The following is an 8665-nucleotide window of genomic DNA, read 5'->3' on the forward strand; positions in this document are numbered from 1 at the left end:
CAACTCTCTACACTTTCGCATCATATAAGGCAATGAATTTCCTTACCGTTTAAGCCATTTTGAGTTGGGTTTTCTGTTACTTTCAAAGGAAGCATCCGACTAATGGTACAACAGATGAAAAAAAAAGTTCAGAGACAAATATATGTCCATGGTCACGTATTTAGCTCAGCATCTAATCTGAGCCTAGATCTCCCAGCTTCCAGTGTGGTATTTAGTGATACTGAAATCCTCTATAATTCAAATCCCTCAGAAACTTGTACCATGCTTTGTGGCTAGAAGTAGCCCCTCTGTTTTCTACAGTTAAAATGACCAAGGCTTTTAAATGAAGTTAATTCTTCTCTGGGTTTCTTCCAAAAACCCAATACTCTTCAAATACTCACACGTATAAATGATCAGGTGTCTATAATTTAGTTCCATTTTAGTTTCCATGAAGAAAATGTTAACTAGGCGCATCAGTTAGATTGTGTTCAGATGTTAATAATTGAATACTCAATAACAGTGGTATAAACAAATGGGAGGACTTACCTTTCTCCTATAGCAAGGAGTCTGGAGGTGGGCGGCTACTAACATTGTATCAGCTACTCTACGGTGTCATCAGTGACCTAAGTTCTTTCTTTCCACTCTGCCATCCTTGACATGTTAGCTTCTCATTCTCAGGCATGTTGCTTCATCATTACAAGATGGCTGCCACAATTTCCAGCATCAAAGTGCGTTCAGAGGCAGGAATCAGGAATCTTGTTAGAGAAAGAAAATATCCTTTCCCCATCTCACTGGCCAGAACAGTCACATGGCAACTTTCACCTGCAAGAGAAGCTGGGGATGAGGGGATCTGACTTTTCCTGCCTATTCTTTGAAGGTGGGCAAGGGAGAAGTAGGTGGGGAATTGGCTCTGGCAGCCAATCAGCAGTATTTCCCATACTATGAAAATCATCAATGAATGAATTCTCTATCGTCATTATGATGTAGATATACGCTGAGTATATAACTGGTAAGTCTTTTTAAAAATTCAGAAACATTAAAAGACCCACAAGGATGGGGTTGCTGTTAAACCAATTTGATTCTCAGATGTCAGTGAAAATCTTCAGTGACCTTGAGGTATTGGACTTCACAGTTGCATTAGACATTCTCAGGTTGTTAGGCTCCCACATAATTTCAACATGACACCGATAGACAAGGGGAAAACACGCTCTACAGAAATATTAGCATGAGTACAACACAGAGGTTGGCGTGGCACGGGGTTAATTTACGCAATTCAGGGTGCAGCCCCGTTCTGTAGCTATGGTTGTTTGAGCATATAAATTATTACTGAATTAATGAATAAAATTAAGAATGGCATGATCTTAAACTGGAATAAAGTTATTTCCTGGTGGTGTGAGCATGATGCTGTAAGCTCAAGTGAAAGCCACCATCAGTCTCTCCAGAAAAAGCTGCATACACTAAACTTATACTCCAATATCATGTGGCAAATCGTTTATTTTATATTCATTCAATGAATGTCTGTGGTAATCACTGAGGCTAGAGCTACAAATGAGGCAGACGTGGTCTCTGCCCACTCCAAGTTTTGTTCTAGAAGAAAACAAGTAACAGACAGGTGATTACAATTAAGAGTGACGGTCGTTAGGGCATGGGAAGTATGGGGAGCAACTAGCCAAGGGACCTATGGGTCACTGAAGGCCCAGCTGAAGAAATGTTTAAATGAAGACTGAAGAAAGAATAGAAATTCACCAGATGAAAGGAGTGGGGCCAGTTGATTCTAGGTAGAGAGGACAGCATTTATGAAGTCCTGGAAATGAGCAGGAATATGCTATTTTGGAAGAAGAACATGATCTTTTGGAGAAGTAGGTCGTGGCTGGATCACAGAGTGTAGAAAGAAAGCAGTCGGGGTGGGGGTGGGGGGTTGGAGAAATAAGCAGCAGCCAGAGAGCAGAATGCATCAAATGCCATTTTTAAGAGTTGACCCATTAAAAGACTGCATATTTCAGTGACACTAGAGTCTTATGTGTAAACTAAGACCCTCAAAGCCTCATGCACGAACAGAAAACTGTAGCACTTTTAGGTAACTCTTCCTTTCCCACTTGCTGCACCCTGTCCTCTTGCTTAGTTACTTTTAAAATGGAGATGCTCCCCGTATAAATATAAAACTCCTTAAATTGTCGGAGCCGACACTGTATGTGCACCACTCAAATCCTCACTGATGGCTTTAAGCATTCCTGGGTGCCCCTCCCCCAGCATCAGCATGTTTTTGCTTCCAAAGCCCACACCTGTGGCTTCAGAGGACTTCCCCCATGGAAGTGCCTGGGAGTTTAGGTCTCCCCCATCTGGCTGTTAGCTCAGGAATGTAAAGTCCAGCTACCTTCACAGGGGTCGGGGGTGGGGGGACAACTCTGAGGGGTTACTTATAGCCTGAGCTCCCCTGTGGGGTTAAGCTGCAGCTACTGTCCACAGGACTTTGTCTGCTTCCCACCCCTTCCCTTTCCTACTCCTCTCATTCCCTAACAGGTTTCTCCTGGGAGTACTTTCTTAATAAATCATTTGCTCATAAATGCCCTTATCAGGATCTGCTTTGAGGAAAACCCAACCTAAAGCAACAGTGTTTTTCCTAGTGACAACTGCATCTGAATCATCTGGGAGCTTATGGAAAATGTTAAAAATCTTGATTCCTGGGCCCTGCCCAAGGCCTCCTGAATCTCAGTCTCCTGGAGCATGTCACAAGGATCGGTATTTTTATAAGTTCCCCAAGTGAGTCTTGAATATCTAAAAATTAAGAACCATTGCCCTAATGCTGGCCGCTGAATATGCTCTCTGAGAAAACAAAAACGGAAACAAAAAAGGACCTAGGGCTGACTTCTTCACTAGGGTGGAGAAACCATAAGAAATGCAAAACACTTCAGGGAGTAGAAGAGGATCAGAATACAAATGTGTTTCCTTCTGTAAACCACTGTCTAAAGATTCATTTTACCCTTCTTTAATATCAATGAACGAGAAACTGGAACCTTTTGTTTTTCAGTGGAAACAAGATTGCCTTTGGATACAGCATAGTGTTGGTATACACTGAACATGTTGTAACTCAAAAGTTAACCAAAAGATATCCCTCCATTGAGCCACTTAAGATCACAAGTACTCGCTGGCCTCCTGGGGACACAACACTGTGCTACGTGCTAATGGGGATCGCAATAGTCAGGATTCTTTTGGTTGCAAGTGACAGAACACTCAAACCAGCTTAAACAATACAGAGAATCTATTGGTTCACATAACTGAGAAGTCAAGATGTATGCTAGCTTCACGTGAGGTATGATCTGGGACTCAAATGATGTCACTGAAGATCCACTTTCTCCCAGTCATATCATTTTTGCATTCTGTGGTACTGGCTTCATCCTTAGGGGCCACAAGGTGGCCCTCAGAGCTCCAGGCTCTCCCCTTGAAGTGGCAAGACAGCTGCCACTGTTTCACACTTTACATCCGTATATATCAGCCTCCAGAACAAGAGAGGAGGAATCTTATCCAGTAGGTCCTGCCCCGTTCTAGGATTCACTCCCTCATTGGCCTGGTATAAGGCACATGACTATCCCTGAACCAGTCACTGTAGCCAGGGAATGAGAGTCACTGGATAATTTAACCAACCAGGGCTCACCCTTGAGCTGAGTGTGGAATCAATCTCCTGGCCGAGAGTGGAAGGACAAGAAAGGGCCCCAAAGGAGCATCAGGACACTTTTTGTAGGAGAAGCGCAGAATGAATGGCGGGAGGCTCCCTGTTCTAGTCACCCAAACACTGGCAACTGGCTTTGTCTTAACACTCTACTTCTTTCTCCATGTTCAGCAAGTCACCGGACCCTGTCAATTTTTCTTTCAAAATTCCTTTTAGCTTCTCCCTTTCTCTTCCATTTCTTCAGTCTTCACCACAGTGCATTCCCCCATCAACCCATACTTAATGTTGCTTCACTTTACTCACTGGGCTCCTGATTCCAACTGCTTGTCCCATCCTGCTCACCACAGGGAGGCCCAATTCAGGTCCATGAAAGAGAATTCTCAGCATCTATAACAGTGCCTGGTGTGCAGTAGGCATTCAAAAGGTATTTGTTGAATGAGGAATGAATGAATGAATGGCCTCATAGCCCTTATCACTTCCTGGAATTCTTTTGTTTTGTTTATAGCCTTTCTCCTTCAACCCTTGAACCTAGAAAGTGTCTGGAACATAGTAAATACTCCATATATGTTTATTAAATAAATGGCCATTTGTTTCTTGAATTGGGTTAGAGAATCACTCATAATTAGGAAGAGATTGAGGAGCCAACAGAAACAAAGTGGTTGGATTCTTGGGAAGAAAATGTATAACAGAAGATTTTCATAGAGGAGGGGACAGTCAACAGTATCAAAGCTGAAGAAGTATCAAAGAGAGCAGGGACAGAGAAAAGGTCATTGGATTTACTTCCACTAATTCTAGTAGCTATCTTTTGTGTAGGAAAACAAATGAAAACTTCACACAGCGTTTGGATTTTTCCTTCTCTCTTAGCTATGAGAGATTTCAATGGTAAAGTGGGAAATTAAGCTGATATCTCCTCCTTAATTTCCTTTTCTGTACTTCCTGGTACTGTCTTTCCGGCTGCCACTAAACTGCCACTGTACAAGGTAAAAGTGCACGATCAGCTGCAATGTGTCTAATGGGTGACTTATATTGAGTCTAGCCCTGGCTAACTTGCAAAGAATCAAGTAAGTCACCCTCAACAGAAAGGAGTATGATTTACTACGTTAAGTGCACTGTGGAAAAGGTCAAGTGATTAATAGGTCACCAATATGAAATACAAGCCTATAAACACTGGTAGGTTTAATCATTTACCCTCCCTGGGCACGGATGGAACAGATCCTCTCTGGGGGTCTTTTCTGGCAGTATGAGTCTGCCAAGTTCTAAAGGAGATACTTCCTTCTCCCCATACCTTCTCATAAGTGATACTTTTTTTAAAAATGGAGACCCTTTTCCTGAAAAATCTTTATTCTCACAGAGATAAACTATAATGTCAGAATCTGTACTAATAAGATGTTTTCCATTTTGGCCAAGAGAAAAATATAACTATTGGGTTTTCCACAGGCTGTTTGTGGTAATTCCCAGATCTGATAGGAACTCTTCAATGACATTTTGCCTTAAGTATTCTAATCAAATATTTCCCATTCAAGCTTATTTACCTTTGTTATCTATTTTAAATTGTCCTGTAAATGGAGACAATAGCTAAGGGCGTAGCCTTTTAAAAGACAATAGCAAGATCAAACTAAAGGGAAAAGATAGAGATTCTAATGGTCTGTAAAGAAATAATGGAAGGACCATTCATTGAGGGCTTATTATAAATACCAGATACTATGCAAAGACGTTACACATATTTCATTCAATGCACATGAGGTAGATATTTTTGCCCTCATTTTACAGATGAGGAAACTGAGACTTGGAGAGACTTGGAGAGAGGTTGAGTAATGTGCCAAGGATTACACAGCTAGAAGCAACAGGACCAATGTTTGAACCAAGTCTGGTAGATCCCCAAACCTGAATCATTGTGAACCTGACATTGGCTTTCTTGTGTTTCTCTGAAGCAGTAAGTTTTATTTTCTTTTTTTTTCAGATTAAGCAAAGTATGCCTCAGGCAAAGGGAACAATGGGTTGAATAAAAAACAACAATAGTAATAATAATTCCTGCTTACTGAAATTTTATTTAGTGCCGGGCAATGTGCTAAATGTTTTTTAAGCATTTATTTCCTTATTCAATAAAACTTTACTGACCCTTTATTACATAGTAGGCACTGAGTGTAAAATAGTGAGCAAAATCAACATGATTCTTGTTCTCTTGGAGCTTATAAGTTAGTGAGAGAGATAGGTATAAATCAAATAACCACAAAGACAAATGTATAATTATTTCCACAAAGGTGCCAAGACTATTCACTGGGGAAAGGACAGTCTTTTCAACATGTGGTGCTGGGAAAACTGGATATCCACATGCAAAAGAATGAAGCTGGAACCTTACCACATACCATGTAAAAAATTAACTCAAAATGGATCAAAGACCTAAGAGTAAGACCTAAAACTATAAAACTCTTAAAAGAAAACATAGAGGAAAAGCTACATGACATTGGATTTGGCAATACTTTTTTTGGGTATGACACCAAAAGCAGAGGCAATAAAAGTAAAAATAGATGAATTGAATAATATCAAAATTTTAAAATTTTGTGCATCAAAGGACACAATCAAAAGCACCCTATGGAATGGAAGAAAATATTTGCAAATCGTATATCTGGCAAGGGGTTAATATCCAGAATATATGAAGAACTCCTACAACTCAACAATAAAAAAACCAAATAACCCAATTTAAAAATGGGCAAAGGACTTGAATGGACTTATCTCCAGAGAAGATACACAAATGACCAACAAGGATATGAAAAGGTGCACAATCTTATTAATCACTAGGGAAACACAAATCAAAACCACAATGAGATGCATCTCACACTCACTGGGATAGCTGCTACAGTACAGAAAAAAAACGACACAGAAAATAACCAGCGTTACTGAGGAAGTGGAGAAATTAGAACCCTTGTGCACTGTTTGTGCAAATTTAAAATTATGTAGCTGCTGTGGAAAACAGTATGGCAGTTCCTCAAAATATTAAAAATATCAATAGAACTACCATATGATTCAGCAATTCCACTTCTGGGTATACATCTAAAAAAATTGAAACCAGGGTCTCGGAGAGATTTATACACCCATGATTGTAGCAGCAATATTCACAATAGCCTAAAGGTGGAAGCAACCCAAATGTCCATCCATGAATGTACAGATAAACAAAATGTGGTCTATCCATTCAATGAAATGTTATTCAGCTTTAAAAAGGAAGGAGATTGTGCTATATGCTATACCATGGGTGAACCCTGAGAACGTCATACTAAGTGAAATAAGCTAGTCAAAAAAGACAAATAGGGACTTCCCTGGCAGTCCAGTGGTTGGGACTCTGAGCTTCCACTGCAGGGGGCACGGGTTCGATCCCTGGTCGGGGAACTAGGATCCTGCATGCCTCACAGTGTGGCCAAAAAAAAAAAAAAGACAAATACTGTATGATTTCACAAATATGAGTTATAAAGTGTAGTTAAACTCATAGAAACAGAAAGTAAAATGGTGGTTGCCAGGGGCTGGTAGGGAAGAGGGAATGGGAAGCTATTGTTTAATGGGTATAAAGTTCCAGTTTTGCAAGATGAAAAAGTTCTGGAGGTGGATTGCACAACAATGTGAATATGCTTAACATTGTACATTTAAAAATGATTAAGATGATAAACTTCGTGTTGTATGTATTTTATCACAATTACAAATTTAAAAATCATTCGAGTGTATAATTAAAATATTTATCTCAAATCTTTTTAACAACTCTATGAGAGAGCTTTCTGTGGTACTCATTTTATAGAACAAACCCAGTTTTAAGAGAGGCCAAGTCACTTGCCCAAGGTGACACGATTAGTCATAGGTAGAGACGGAATTTGAACCCATTTCCTGAGCCTAAAGTTCATGCTCTAAACTGTCACCCGACTAAGCTAGCCAGGTCTTCAAATGAATCAACCAAATACCTCTCGCTGGGTTTGGTCACTGAGGTTGGAGAAATCCCAGAGCACCCAACAGAGAGTGGAGTGTGAGTAGCAGTTGGTGTCTAGGGTGCTGATGAAAGAAGGCTAGTCTCTCATAATTATGCCAGTCCCTCTCCCCTCGCAGCCAATGAGAACTGCATCTAGTGTGGAATCTTGATAGCAGTCTGGTTTCCTTTATTTCTATTCCATAAACTTTCTATGTGTTGCCTTCTACACCAAAGATAATACCTACAACCCAAGTGGAGATAGAGGCTAGAAATTTTTACTGGAGTAGCTGCCTTCAAAGCCTATTGGTAGGGCAGAATGGCGAATGGGGCCTGGGTGTCTAAGATAAAGCCCTTGGTTACATCCCGGAGTACCAGTTAAATCACAGACTGCTTTAGCCTAAAGAAGGTAACTGGTGGATGTGAGCCAGAGAGCACTTTTTGAAGGGAAAGGGAAAAAAAGGGTGACAGATGCCCTGGCCGGATGATCCTGGGGGCCGAGGCTCGGGGTGATTACGGCCTATTGGTGCTACTGTAATATGAAAGAAAATGCTCCAGCTGATATCTTGAGCAGACCAACACTGATAGCGTTGTGAAGACTGTGGTCTAGGCCAAGGGAGAAATACAGTCAGCAGGTAGCAAGAATGGACTTGGGGGTAGGCCGAGTGCTACCTGCTTAAGTGGGAACAAACTGGGACGGAACTTCGGTCAAGTGAAGGAATGTAGCCCTGTCATAAGTTCAAAAATACCCAAATAACGTGGAGGGGGTGGACATAGTTCACAGTTGCACAAACAAATAATAGCTTCATTCCCAAAAGGTTTAAAAGTCTCTAGAAATTCTTTTGGACCATGAACTTTAGAATATAAAAGTGGCTGGAAAAGGACTCTGGGCATTTTGATAATGCAGCTTTTCTACCCAAAGTGATGATTTTCAATAAGAAGAAAAACCTGGGCAAACTGTCTCTCCCCTTAGCCTGTGAGCTACTTTCCTTACAATTACTTTCTCTGAAAGCAATATAACAAACGTTAAAAGGAACACTAGAGTCCAGGATGGTCTGAAATGAATGTTTTAT

Source organism: Phocoena phocoena, chromosome X (genome assembly GCF_963924675.1).
Source record: "Phocoena phocoena chromosome X, mPhoPho1.1, whole genome shotgun sequence".
Classification (NCBI taxonomy): domain Eukaryota; kingdom Metazoa; phylum Chordata; class Mammalia; order Artiodactyla; family Phocoenidae; genus Phocoena; species Phocoena phocoena.